Here is a 15,508-nt window from a genome sequence, read left to right on the forward strand (position 1 = left end):
AGTAAAAAAAAATAATAGCTTATAAAATAAAAGTTGCAGCTGGCTAAAGATAATTTCTTATTTGAAGAAAGAAAAATATCTTTCACAAATTTAGTGTAGCCTACACCTACAGTATTTATGAAGTCTACATTAGTATACAGTTATGTCTAGACCTTCACATTCACTCATCACTTACCATTGACTCACTCAGAGCAACTTCCAGTTGTACAAGCTCCATGATAAGTGCCCTATACAGGTATACCAATTTTTGTCTCTTATACCATAATTTTACCGTGCCTTTTCCATGTTCAGGAATGTCTAGGAAACACTTACCATCGTGTTTCTGTTGTCTACGGTGTTCAGTAGAGCACCATGCTATACAGGTTTGTAGCACAGAAGCAATATCCTATTTCATGTAGCCCAGGTGTGTAGTATTGCATCACATTTGGCTGCTCTGAGTGTATTTAAGGGCAAAGAAACAGAATTACTATACCATCTAGGTTTGGGCAAGTATACCCTGTGATGTTCCCTTGAGGAAAGTTGCCTAATGACATAATTCTCAGAATGTGTCATTGTTATTAGTGATGCATGACTGTATACAAGCGCCAACCAAGTGGCAGGAAATTGCTACATACTGGGAAAAAAATCACTGAAGAAAATATGATTTCTGAATGGTTCAGCTCTAGACCTTAAAAAGATGGTGGGTTGAAACCCAAGAGGAAAAGTGTTACATGTGACTAGACTGTCGGGGAAGAAATCATGATTTTCAAAGCCAGTACCACAGAGTTTAGAGGTAAACTATAAAAGAGTTGTAGAAAGCAAATCAGAACTCCTAGGATTAATCTTTGAGAAATATTATAGAGAAAAAGTAAAAACAAATGGTCAAAGTTGGGGGAACAAACTTTAATAATGTAGTCACAGGAGTAAAAAAGGAGAAAGGGAGACTTAATATTCATAACTTACTAGTACCAGAGTCTACAGAAAAGATAAGGACAGAAGAAAGGCACAGAAAGAATAACATTAACAATTATTGTAATTTTAGCAAAATGTTCGGTGCATGAGTTAAATTTCAAAAGATTCATGGAAAGATTGTTAAAAGAAGAATGCAGTGGGGTGAGAGCATTTATTTATGGCCTAAAAGTCATTAAGCAGTTAAACCTAAATGAGATGAAATGATGGCTAAACCTAAATGAAATAAAAAGATGAAGATTATCAACGGAAACACGTTTCAAGAAAAGAAAGCCATGAGTGGTTTTGTTCTAAGTTTATTTATTTCTTTTATGAGAAAGAAACAGGCAGAAGGACAAGCACCCTAGTCTTTCAGCTAGCCAGCATCATGGGTCCATGTGCACATTTCCAGTATAAACTGGTTAACCCAGTGATGCAGGAAGTTGGGGTGATCAGGCCCAACACCAGTGATGGATATAGCTGTGACATGATTAGATTCTTTGTCTCATGATCATGAAGAATTAGAGACACAGACACAGAGAAAGGATAATAAAGCAGAGTTTATTAAGAGATGAGAGGAGAAACAGTTCCCAGGCAGGGAGAGGATCCCAGGAATGAGTTGCTGAACAGGAGCTGTGGTGGTGGTGGGGACAGGGGTGATTATTACAACAAAGAGGGACTTGTGCCTGCATTTCCCTCATGGGAGCTAAGTGTCAGGTGATTTATATCATTCTTCTTCTATTTGGGAGAGGGCTCACAAAACACAAAACTTTAGACATTTAGACCTCAATTAATTAACATTCAGCAGATCTTTGTCTAGGTCTGTGGCCCATAAAGTTTCTAGTTTTTATCATGGCTTCTACAAGTCTAAGACAAAGCTTTGTTCTCTGATGTATTTTTTCCCTGTATTTCTAAAATGTAATCTCATTTAGACCCCCTTATCTCACAGGTGCAAGACTACATGTCATGTCCCCATTTCTCAAATAATAGCTTGTGGCAAGTTAGTCAAAGTCTTTCACTTTCTTACTCTCCAGACCAAAAGAAACTACACTCTGTTTGGAATGTAACAGTGATATGGAAAATGTTAGTTTTAGCTGTCATTATCTCAAGCAGACTGTATGGTGCTCTGGCTGTAAGCAGTTCTCTGTGTGAGCAAGCAGTGAGAGCTAATAATTGATTTCTAGTGAGAGCAGTGAGTGACTTTTATTAAAAACTTGACAAGAGTGACTCCATCCTGCAAGTTGGCTCCATCTCATGGGTCCATGTCCTAATTATGTGTGTATATCTATCTTCTACCTCACCAGGAACTGAACTCTCATCGTCCATATGGCTTCCAGCATTGCAGAGCACTGAATTACCACTGTACCATCACATTTGGCTGCACTGAGTATTGTTATGGGCAAAGGGGAAGGAATTTCTGTAATAAGAATTAAATCATGATAAAGGAAAAAATAAGCTGAAGAATAGGATGTCTCACACTAAAAACTGGACAGAACTTATAATGCATGTGGGAAGAACTGTTCTGCAGAACAGGTATCAGTCTGAGAGTTTAATGGTGAGGAAGTGAGTGGGAGAAGATTGAAGTCAATTTCCCTGCTAACCCTAGGGTTGGACTGTGAAAAGGAGAAAGTAAAAATCTATTTGAATCAGGGCCTGAGGAGAAAGCAATAAGGAATCAGAGGTGATAAATAAAAGAGCTTCCCAGTCGTTAGCAAGTGCCAAAATATATCTGGAAGAAACTTCTATCATACAAATTGGAGGAGAAGGGATTATGGGTGACCATCCCCCCGAAAGGTAATTTCTCACTTTCTCACTGTCTCTGTCTCTCTCTCTCCAGCAAGTACATGTGACCTATGGGGGGGGGACTCTAAAGAGAGAAAGAAAGAAAGAAAGAAAGAAAGAAAGAAAGGAAGGAAGGAAGGAAGGAAGGAAGGAAGGAAGGAAGGAAGGAAGGAAGAAAGAGCGAGCATGCAAAGCTAGAAGATATCCTGGAAACCTTTTCTCTTTGTGGTGATCTGTTATCTAAAGAGAGGTGTGAATAAAGTAGATTTACGAATAATTTTAGATTGGGGGTTGATATTGAAAGCTTGCCTAATATCAAAAACTTTGGGAGTCACATATATGAGTCATTCAAACTAGAAATAGCTTCATTGTACAAGTGAGGGGAAATTATGTAGTCAAAGAAAGTGAAAATATTAGGTAAAATGGAAGAATGTGAAAGTCACTGAAGAGTAGGTTCAATGGAGGTGAAGAAGGGAGAAATGGCAAAGAAAGCAGTTGTGTTTGCAAGGAGCTCAGCATCTCTAGACAGCAGAGGTGGAAAGATGGCATATGACGTGCAATTCTAGAGCTTGAAAGCATACACAATGCTTAGTACCAGTGTAGAGCAATTGCCCAGTAAAGTCTAGAAATAGACCCAGGACAAGAAAAATCCAATGTAGGGAGTTCTCTTGGGTAGTAGTAATGATTTGAAAAGGCAACATAAAGGGGCACATTGGAAACTGTGAAAGATAAGGAATGAGGAAATGTTGGGACTATTATGGAAAGATCTTTGAAAAGGCTGGGACTCTACTGAAAATTGCAGAGAGAAGGCAATTGCCTATTAAGACTTGAGGCTATGGGGGCCACACAGTGGCTCAGTGGTTAAATGTGATGTTCTATGAGGCTGACTCACATGGAAGGCTCTGGGTTTGCATCTGGAGACCCCCTTGAGCATCCCTATAACCAAATGGAAGGTTAGCTGAGGCTGGGGGTCAACTGTAGCATCAAGACTTTCTTGTGGTGTCTCTGTCTCTCTCTTTTACTCATGGAAGAAATAAATAAAATTTACCAAAAAATAAAAAAGTAAAAATGAAGGTGAAAAATTAAAATGAGATAGAAGCTTCTGTTTATCATAACAGAATTCCCTTGGTCTCAATCAAGGACTTTATAAGCTAGAATTGAAAAGAGTCTGATGGAAAGTACAAGTGAGTAGAGAAATGCACAAAAAAGATGACATAAAAATTCTAGCTGTCACGGGAACTGGAAAGAATTAGAAGTTGCTATCTCCTCTTACCATCAAGATCCATGAAACCTCTCACTTAAAAGGAGAAAAAGCATGTGTTTCTCGCAAACCCAGAATATGAGTGTTTGTGTTCTGTTATCCCAAATAGCCAAGAACATGAAGTCAGAAAGAAAGGTCACGTAAGACATCATCACATATGTGCTCGCTAAGGCCAAATAAGCTTTCACAGAAATCCAGTCCTTGTAACCAGAAAAGCACTATGTATTCCATTTTATGTGGATTTTTTTTTTCTGTATTTTTCTGTCACCATGCTCAGGCTTCTAAAACATGTTTAAATAGTCACGGTTTAACATTAAGAGAATATTTGATCTTGTCCTGCTAATGGAACAGATTTTGTGTTTGTCACACAACACAAAAATATGGATTATCACAGTGTATAAATAGTATTAATCTATTGAGATGCAGAACGGGAGTAAATATCTGTCCATGGAATTCATACAAATACAAAGAATCCATGTGGATCATCCCCAATACCAACCTAAGCTATGAATTCGACTATTTCTGTTTCGTTTGAGAGACCTACCACCCTTTGATCTACCACTTCACAAATAAACACTTGGATTTTACTGGGTTAGAGCGTTTATCTACTTGTTCATTCACTGCCATCTGAGGACAAACATTGCCAGATATTTTATAGGGTATAACAATGGTGTTTGTAAGATTATGCCTGAAAGATTGGGGGGGGTGGGGAATCTACCTTTAGGCCATAGTATTTGCATTTAGGACCTAATAGCATTTAAATAAGTTAAAAAAAAAAAAAAAGTAGAGCCTTCAGAACACACAATCAGCTATTAAAACATTGCCATAGGCAAAATATGGAGTCTGAAACTGACTTTGCACAAAATGGAAGGGAATGGAAGCAAGGGTCACTAAAACACTTTTGCTCTAATCTTTTCTGTGATCCTTTATTTTATGGATTTCTCCATATTCTGCTCCATAAGTTTTATAAAAACTGCTTTCAGGTTTATGGAAAATGGAACATAAAGTGAGCAGTTTTTAAACAACGAGTTCCATGGAAGAAAGAACAGCAACTAAGATTTTTGTGATTAATTTGATCGACTTCCAGTAGGAAGTATTTAGTTTATCTGCACATAGAAAATTAATATTAAAATATTCATACCCCAAGGCTACCAGCAAACGCAGATAACAGCTGTTGGTCTAAAATGTGGTTTCATTATGCAGAGATTGGAATAAGCTTGTAATTATGAATTAAAGCTAGAGCAGTTAGAAAAATGTTGAGTAGGTTTTCTAACCCCAACATTTAAAATCAGTCTTCTGTTAAGAAATAAAGAAAACGTTCACACCATTTCCTTCAATAAGCTTTCAAGTGGTATCAGCAGTAACACACTTGCTTTTGCCCCCCCCAAAGAGAAATATGCAACAGATCCTTCACAGAAATTTCTTAATGATATTTTTCCTAAATCAGGTTCGAATATTTTATACTGAGTCCATATTCCAAACAAACAAAATGCTACTTTAACATTTACCTTAGACCTAAATACAGAGCTGATAGAAGAAACAGGCTTTAAAAAAGCTATTTTGGTTAATAATGCAGATTACGAGGTTTCTGCCTACATAGATTGTTCTTTCTTTGACACTGATACCACTATAAAGAGAAAATATTTTTTAATGTACTATAGTAGAAGGTTTACAGAATGAGGTATTTAAATAATTTGTTTTCTTATTTTTAAATCACTAAAACCAGGAATACATTTTTTATTGTATTTCAATGGCTAAAAAAAAAAAAAGAAAAGAAATCAAGATCATCTCTTTTCCTATTGTTTAATTAATAACCCACTGAGAATTGTGGCTTTAGTTTGAAGTAATTTGCTTTAAGTAAGGTAAACACACACACACTCTCTCTCTCTCACACACACACACACATACACAACATAACCATATAACCAAATTACATAGACCAAAGTAAAGCAGAAAATATCTTCTCTCTCGCTGCTTCTTCATTACAATCTGTTAAAAACCTGGTTGGATTACTACTGGGGGGGAAAAAAAGATAAACTAAGATGGAACTATTTGGATAATGACTAAGAGAAGCTTTTGCATTAATGTGACACCATTTCACTAAGAATCACAAAGCATTTTAAACATATTTTCTGAGATTAAGTGCTATTATCCTTTCTTAAAAATGAAGAAAATGGGACACGAGTTAATAGACCCAAGATGAATAACTGTTAAGTACAACAGAAGACAGTGAAAGCTGCGAAATTGGTGTTCGTCATTTGCCGAGGTATGGAGGCTCAGCTAAAATACGACATCTCTGAACGGTAAACCACATCCCATGCTACTTTTTCCTTCTCATACTAAGACTCATAGTCTTCATCCCATACTCGTAAAATGTACCTAGAAACAAAAGGGAGAGCAAACATGCTGTTTGTCCTCCAGTTCCCACCTTCCTGAATCAGATGAGGGCAAGAAAGAAAAGCAGACGGCACCCACACAGAAACTCCACAACTGTTCACATAGCTCTAACCAACAGCTCCCTGAGTTTGAGTTGCATGTGCAAATGAAAGGGAGAACAGAAGTTCTTGAGTAGGGTTTTTTAATTAAAATTATTTTCAAATAATCTTAGTAATAGAGCTGAACTGAAAGAGGAGCAAAAGAGAAGTCCATCTTTATTATACTTTATGTTGGACATCTTTGAAAATGGCAGTTTCAGTGCCCCCCCTTTTTTTTGCCTAAAACAACTTCAAATATTCAAATATTGTGTACTCCATGCAAACAAAACCGTACTTTAGTATTTATCTGTCCCTAGAATGGAGCAGTAGAAACGGTTTCAGAAGAAGCAAAACAAACTACACAATATCAAACATCTCCCATTCTCCAAAGAGTTCCAGTAATGTATTGTAGTAATAATTTAGTGTAGAGAAACAGGCTTCTGAATCACTTTCCAGAACGAATGAGCAAGCATGAAAACCACTGATCTTGCCTATTTAAAAGTAACCTGTTACATTATTACCAATACATCAGCTGATAAAAATAACTTGATCATTATGAAGGTAATTTCTTGTTATCCTTAACAAGAAACAAGAAAAATTATGAAAAGCATAAAAAAGTTTGAATATGGTGTCATGGTCACTCTAACAAAAAAATTACAACACAAAAATTAGTATCCAATTTTTCCTTAGACATAATAACCAAACTATAAATGACTATAAAACACAAAGAAGGTACATCCCTTTCCCAAAAAGCGAAGTAAATAAACAGTAAAATAGTTTACATAAATATACAGTAATATTTTGACTGTTCAAATTAGATAGCCATGTTTGATGTTTTAATTAGAAGTTTATGGATAGTATTAATAGCAATGTAAATATTTTTTACTTTTCTAGTAATATCAAGGTGCTCTTTTCCGTAAGATAAAATGCCAATAATAAAGGTGGTGGGGAACATGGGAGAAACACAGAAAATTTAAAAATGGATTTGTTTTGTCTTCTGAATGCCTACACGTACTTATAAGGAAAAAAGAGACCACCACTGTCCCCAGGTTTTGTGCATTTTTGATGGAAAATGACAATAAGAAAACACCTTGAGAAATAATCATATTTGTTGTTATTTAGAGTGTCTAGATAAGGTTTAACATCTTTGGAAATATCATGCAAATATTATTTAATTCATCCTCATTAAAAATTGAGGTGGGTAACACCATGATTGCCTTTTGATGAAGTAGTAGACAACGTGGTCAAGATTTTAGCCCGAGGACTTAGTTGGGCTGGTTATCCCAATTTGGATTATCAGCCCAACTTCTGAAGAATCAGAACAGCTCCAATTCCATTTGTTTCTAAAATGTTGGAAAGAGTTGGCCTGAAAAGATTTTGATTTCTGTTTATTACCTGGATCTCACCCATGTCTATTAATTGAACGGCTTTCTTGGAGGATAGCACTCTGCCACACAGACATCCCGCGCTCTTTTAATTGAGCCCCTTTGGGGGAAAGTATCGTTTAAATATAACAATATATTCAGAACCCTAAAATAATTTGATCTATAATAAATTCTTAAGCAAGGGAGGGAAGACCAGCCTGGGGACCCCGGGAGGGGAAGATTGCCAGGTACGAAGTCAGAGATTCACAAGGAAGTTGGAGAAGCTCCTTCCCTAGAGACTTTTAAAAATAGACTAGACAGTCTTCTCCACAGAGTGGTGTGTAGAAGGCCCCATTATACTTTGCTATTAGAGAACTTAGTTATAGGTTTCCTTAGACATGAAAAGAAATAAAATAAAAGTGGAAAGGAAGAAGGGAAAGCCATCTTAGGTGAGGAAAGTTCAATTTCAGAAATGCTATATAATATGAAGGCTCTGATTTTTACAACTGATTTTAAGAATAAAGTCTTAAAGGGACTTAGTTTTTTTTTTTTTTTTTTGAGAAAGTTTTGCTATAGGATGTGTGCACTCGCCAGAGAGACAGAAAGAGACAGAGAAACAGAAAGTAAGAAATCACCCCCCAGGGGGAATGGTCACACCACAATCCCTTCTCCTCCATTCTCTTCTCAGAATCTTGGGCATGCACACACAAGCACCTGGCATGAGTTTTAAGCTGCTGGGTCTGGGACTCAAACTGTGGTCGACTACGTGGGAGTCCAGCAACATAACCACTACAACATCTGCTGTTCCCAAAAAGACTTAGATTCTAATGTCTGCTTGATCCCACTGCCTTCTATTTTTATCTACATTTTATATTACTATCTTATTCACTGCATACCTACCAGGTCAAGCAAAAACTGAAAGCTGTGTGGATATTTAGTTTTTCCCTTCTTTAATGCCATAATTCTTAATATAATTGAATATAGATGTATACAAACACCTATACATATGTATGATTTAATATCTTTTCAGGGAAAATGAACATTTTAAATGTATATAATCTTTTAATTAATAAACTATAAAATATACTCATCAAATACTCCATACAACTTTCTTCTTCAATCATCATTCAAGTTTGAGACAAATCCTTTTCTCATTAAAAGAACAAATATAAAAGAAAAAAATCTGAGTCTAATCTGGATACTTGCATGTATACAGAACATAAAAGAGAGAAGCTGTTTTTCATTACCCATGCTCAAAAGTTGGGCTGCATTTTTACCTGTAGGATTAGAAGTGTGTATTTGAGGCCTTTTGCTGAAATACTACTGAGATTTCTTCTGCAATTGCTATTTTGGTTCAACTAATCATTCTTTTTTAAATTGGTTACATATTAGTAGCATTTAGATAAGCATCCCTTTAAAGTAAGTGAGATGCTCTAGAAAGATAAACTTTAAGCAGTTGAAAAATAGAACTCATTTGATTTTTATCACAACAACTTTCAGAAAGTTCTACAGAATGTTGTAAAAGATTTGGCAATTCTATCACTTTCATAAGTTTCTTCATATTGTAATTTTTAATTGAATGCTGCTCCAGCATCACAGAATAATCTTTGTGAAACTAGTTTTAAAACTCCATTACAGGTCCAAATTGAAGTCAAAATTCAATAAGGGACGCCCCCAATGCAAAACACAATGCAATATGTCCATTGGCTACACAGATTATCATTTACACAAGGTTAAATTTTTCAACTAGCAGCCAACATTTCTAACCTGCAACCTTGTCTATGTTTTAATAAATGTTATCTGAGGGTATAGAAAATTCTACACATTACAGGGCTTTCAATAACATTCCAAGCTTTTCCAAATAGCACATACTCTTATCCCCTATATTGTTTTTCTACTTGCTAATGTAATAATCATCGTAAATATGCCATCTTACTAATATGCAATGTATAGTGTGTTCATGATGGGAAAATAATCTTGTATGTCATATAGATGTACAATGATTAAATGTAAAAAAAAAAGGAAAAGATGAAAAAAAATGTTAGCATTCTAGAAATCAGAAATCCAACATGGGTTTCACTGAGCTAAAACTTAAGGTGCTGGTATGGCTGGCCTGCCTTCCTGAAATCTCTAGGAAAGAGTCCATTTGTTCACTTTTCCAGTTTTTAGAAACTGCCATATTAGGGACCAGCAGGTGGTGTAATGATTATGTCGCTGGAGTCCCACGTAGTGGATTGTGGTTCAAGTTCCAGACCAGGCAGCTTAAAACTAACAATTCGTGTGTGTATGTGCATGTTCAAGATCCCAAGGGGAGAATGGAGGAGAAGGGATTGCAGCATAGCTATCCCCCCTGTGTGTGGGGGGGGAGTAGTGATTTCTCACTTTCTCTCTTTCTGTTTCTTCAGCAAGTGCACCCACCCTATTGCAAAAATCTCTCTTTAGAAAGAAAGAGAGAGAGAGGAAGGGAGGGAGGGGAGAAGGAAGGAAAGAAGGAGGGAGGGAGGGACGGAAGGAAGGAAGAAAAGAAAGAAAGAAAGAGAGAGAGAGAGAGAAAGAAAATGGTCATAGTCATTACCCATGACCACCTTCTACCATCTTAAAGGCCATCAACAGAAGCTTCTGGCCTCCCCAGATCTCTTCCCTTTGACCTGCTTTGCATGCTCTTCCATTGTTAAGAACTCTTGGGATTAAAACCAGTCTACCTGGATAATAAAGGGATAAATCCCTTATTATATTGTACTTTTTTCATAATAGAGCACACGTGATTGCACACATGAGACAAATGGAAGGTTAAGAAGAGAGAGGCATCCTTAACAGAATCCCTCATACCCAGCCAATCAGCTTCTCAGGATCCTGGGTACCGTGTACCCAGTGTATTTTCAGGTCAATCTGCAAATCCAAACTCAAAGTCTACCGTATAGAGTACTTGTGTTATTGCTGCATCACAGTGGCTGGGTCAATTTTCATTTTTCAAATTAGCAACCTTAATTCCATAGCGGACTTTAATTCTCCTTTACCATGTCATGTAGCATTTTTACAGATTCCAGGATTAGGTTCTGGATTTCTTGGGAGGAAGGGCACAATTATTCTTCCTGTCTCCACTATCTAAACAACAGATTTACTATAAATTCTCCTATACCAAAAGGTACTTAAAAAAAAAAAACACCTAAAAATGTCTATATAGCCCCAGGGGTTGGGGGCATGCTGAGAGCTCTGCAGCCTGGCATCTCTTTACATGAGCCTCAAGGCAACTTGGGATGCCAGAACAGGCAGGGAAGCTCTTCCATCAGGTACCTGCTATGCACCACTTTGACAAAAAGATAAGAGATGATGAATAAGGAAAGAAATTGATTCAGTGAGGCCAACAGTAGGGAGAGAGCAGACTGAGTCCATAACCATCTCCATCATTCTGTATAAAGAACTTACATAGAAGACATGAATGTAAGGCACTACCAAGAAGCAACAGGCAAGTTACTCACTGTCTTAGGCAGAATCGTGAGACCTGATCTTTGTCCTTGGGCAGGAGTATGAGGAGACTCAGTAGCATCAGGTAGGCAATCCCTTCTTGAGGGCAATTTCCTTGCTGAACATGCAGGGCAGAATGGTCACTCCTAGTTCTCTCTGCAATGGGTTTACATAGAAACAATGAATAACAATGCACCAGAAGCAAAGTGGAGTCTGTCTAGACAATTCTTAGATCTTGGTTTAGAAGCAATGAAGGTCTAGGTGTGGTTGATAAAATCTTCTCACCAGTCATATAGGTGGGAGCTGGTGGAATTTTCCCCCTCATCCCCCAGCTCCATAGCCAGGTACCGATAAAGATTCAGCAAATCATGGTTAACTTCTATTAGTCAAGGCTTAGTCTTCACTTATTGTGAGGGAGGTTTAAAGATTAAAAATTAGGTTCTGTAAAGCTCATTGGGAAGTAAAGTTAAAGATGTGATGTGGTAATTAAGGCGCTAGACTCCCATATGGCCAACCATAGTTTGAGTCCTGGACCTGACAACTTGCTTCTCTCTCTCTCCCTCTCTCTCTCTCTCTCCTTGGTGAGCACATGTACCTATACCAAAATTAATAATAATAATAAAAACAGTAATAAACAAAATTAAAGAATTCTAAAAAAATTCATTAATTTTATTATTACTATTTTTAAATATATTAATGATTTTTTAAAGAATTCTTTAACTTTATTTATTACTATTTTTTTAAAAATATGCTATAGTGCACATGTGTTCACCAGAGAGAGAGAGTGAGAAAGCAAGCCACCAGGTCCCGGACTCAACCCACAAACCACAATCAATCATGTGGGAGCCCAGCACCTTAACCAACATGCTACCTGCTGGTCCCCAAATAAATAATTCTTTAAAAAAATAATTTTAAAAAAAGATACATTTTCCTTAGATTTAACCTATTAAGATGGATGCCAAGGCTGAGTACAATACAGAGTCACTGGTTCTCCTATGGCTCAGTTACCCTATAGTACCTGAGACAGAAGGACAAAGAACACAGTGGCAAGGCCAACTGCTAGTGTCTACCCCGTGGGCATCACAGTGTGGCACAAAGCTCCCAGGACTTCTACAATTCAAAATCAAATTTGGCCTTCCAGGTTATTAAGGGTGAGGGCAGAACATATTTATTTGAGAGTTTGTCAGTGTAACTTATGACTTTTAAAATCTATGATGGGAGTGGGGAGGAGCAGATGGCATAGTGGTAAAGGCACTGGACTTCCACATGGTAGACTACAGTTAGAGTCCTGGGCCCAGCAGCTTGAAACTCACATAGGGCACATTAGTGTGCATGTGCCCAAAATCCTAAGAGGAGAATGGAGGAGAAGGGATGGCAGCATGGCCAACCCCCCTATGGGGTGATTTCTCACTTTCTTTCTCTTCATCTCTTTCTGTCTCTCCAGAAAGCACATGTACCCTATAGCAAAAACTTCTCAACAACAATAAATATATATATACATATATATATATGTATACATATGTGTGTGTGGGTGTGTGTGTATGTGTGGGTGTGGGTGTGGGTGTATTCATGCATAGAGTATGTGAAAAGATATCTACACTCCTGCCTGGGGCCTTGAAAATATTATATTTAGACATGCTTATTTTAATTTGAATTAAATTTGCACATCCATAAAACAAGTTTACCTCTCTCCAGAAACATTTCTGTCATATGCTAAAATGTATCTGATTTCATTCACTTTAATTCAAATTATTCTCAGATACTACCAAACATCATTAAATTTGGTGTTCAGAGGACCTGGATGATTCCAGCTTCATTTTCTTAAGGATCCAAGTTAGTCTATAGTGAATGGATAAATCCAACAGAAACCAAGAAAACCCTGGGTTTCATAGGCTAAGCAGAACATAAAGGATTGACACAGAGAAACCAAAGACAAGGAAAAATGAACAGGGACCAATCAAGTAATGATGACAGATTTTCATTATTGTTTCATTGGTGGAATTTATGAAAGAAAATCTAGAGAAATTTTATATTAATGTTCAAACTTACTCATTTACTCAATGAAAACAGTTTCAATTTGGGAAAAAGTACTTCCAAAAATACAAATTTAAGTTCTCTGTGATAAAATGTGAATCCAAAAATTCATGGGGTATGCTAGGACTTAAATATCAAGGGCAAATCTGTCCCAACCTGGTTCAATGGACTAACATCAGCCCTAATTAATGTGTATTAATCTCCCACTGATGGTCAATGTTATTTTTGACATATCATCTCAGTGTGACTACATTTTTAGCTATTTGTGTTATTGAAAACATGGAAAATAATTTCAAGTTGTTTTCTCATATCTATACTTTTTTAGATAAGAATTCTGGAAAGAGCAAACATAGTTCTAATTTCCTATTGATTATGACTTCCACTAGTTATGGATACCTTTCTTATTGTCTGATTGTATCTGCTGCTGAAGAATGAAGGGAATTTAATTAACTCCAAAAAATTTACTAAATCTAAGGAAGTATTTTTACAAAATACCATTCTTTACTTAATAAAAGGCCAGTCCCATATTTCATGACTTTCCATTCAACTGACAGAGCTGTGGTGTTTATAATTGTGTATGTAAAGTCATCAGTCTTCTAGAACCATCTTTAGCTGAGCGAGCCCCAAAGCATGGTCCATTCTGCTCAGATCTGATCAGCATCTTTATAGCTTATCAGCCTTGGGGTTCAATTTTGTTTTGGATGCTTTTATAAATGAGCACAATCACTGGTGAATCTGTTCTTCCAGATTGCAAAGAGAAAAATCGAGAGAGGAACTTTAGTAGATTACTGTGTCATTGAGAATAAAGTACAAGCATGAATGTACCTCAAGTAGTCTCAGGGATAATTTTGTAGGATGTACATTTTCAGTTTTATTTCAGTAAAATTAGATGATTGTTTTAGTTATTGTTGTTTTTGAATTTATGCACTATCCCCAGGCTAGCGGTATGATCAATGCATTATCTAACAAAATCAATTTGTTCCAAAGTACTAGTTTTTTCTTAAAAGGAGAGAATGATGAAATAAAAAAGAAGTGACAACAGATAGAAAGTGCAAGAATTATTTCTGGACCTTCTTCTAGACAGGTGTATGATGCATTTTATAGCTTTTAGTGTGATTGTTCTCAGGATCCGACACAACTGAGGAAATAGCAAAAGCCAAGAGGAATTTTTAATTATTTTAATGGCTTTTGAAGTTATAAAATTATGAGAAAAGGACTCATTATTTACTTCAACGATTTTTGAAGTCAGTAAAATAATGAAGGTATAGCATTCAGAGAAAAGTTTTATTTCTCACATGTATTTATGCAAATTATTCATTATCTACATTGCAGGACTAAACACTGAATGATCCTTAAAGAATGTTTAGTTTGCACACTTTTTATTTTCTCATTCTGTGCAGAGCATCATATCCGATGACTTCATAAAAAACACTTGCAGTGGAGCCAGCAGGTGGTCTGGTAGCTAGGGTGTTGGACTCCCAGTTTGGACTCCCACATGGCTGATTATGGTTTGAGTCTCAGACCTGGCAGCTTGCTTTCTCACTTCCTCTCTTTCTCTGGTGAGCATATGCATCCAATAGCAAGTTTAAAATTAATAATAATAATAATAATAATAATAATAGAATTAAAGAAGTAATTCTTTTTTAAAAATTAAAAAAAAAACACTTGCGACAAAGAACTGAAACATGAACTACACCTATGAATTTAGCAATAACACACTTTAATATTCACCCAAATGACCTGAAAAGTTGTAACCACACAAAAACCTTCATAAGAATATTTATCCTTTATTCATAACTACCAACACTTAGATACGACTGAAAATTCCTTCAGTTCGTAAAGTGATAAATGAACTAATGCAGTATTTCTAAACACAAAAGAAATGAACTATCAAGTGATGAAAAGACATGGAGGCCACTAAAATGCACATTAAGAAGTGAGAGGATGGACTGTAGGGTGGCCATCCCCTTGGGAGTTGATTTTTCACTTTCCCTCTCTCTGTCTCTATTTGTGGCTTTCCAGTGAGTGCATGCACCCCATGGCAAAAACCTAAAAAACAAACAAACATCATTTAAAAAAAAAAAAAAAGCATATTTGACGACTGCAGCGAGCTGTATGGGCCCAGCTGGGTACTACTTTATAGTATGTTCATTCTACTCACTGGGGTTTATGCCTAAAGTCAGACTTGGGTTCATGTATAG

At 36.5% G+C, this 15,508-nt stretch overlaps 1 long non-coding RNA gene across 1 annotated transcript in view; it reads right to left on the reverse strand.

Moving 5' to 3' along the window:
• Window positions 1-11,293: 11,293 nt before the first annotated feature.
• The window catches only part of LOC102490090 (uncharacterized), a 158,570-nt gene continuing 154,355 nt past the window's right edge, over window positions 11,294-15,508 (reverse strand). Inside the window, exon 3 of the long non-coding RNA XR_003550667.1 lies at window positions 11,294-11,429. This is a non-coding gene — a long non-coding RNA (uncharacterized LOC102490090). The remainder of the gene's footprint in view (window positions 11,430-15,508) is intronic.

The sequence above is a fragment of the Tupaia chinensis genome, unplaced genomic scaffold (assembly GCF_000334495.1).
Source record: "Tupaia chinensis unplaced genomic scaffold, TupChi_1.0 Scaffold000048_1, whole genome shotgun sequence".
Lineage (NCBI taxonomy): Eukaryota > Metazoa > Chordata > Mammalia > Scandentia > Tupaiidae > Tupaia > Tupaia belangeri.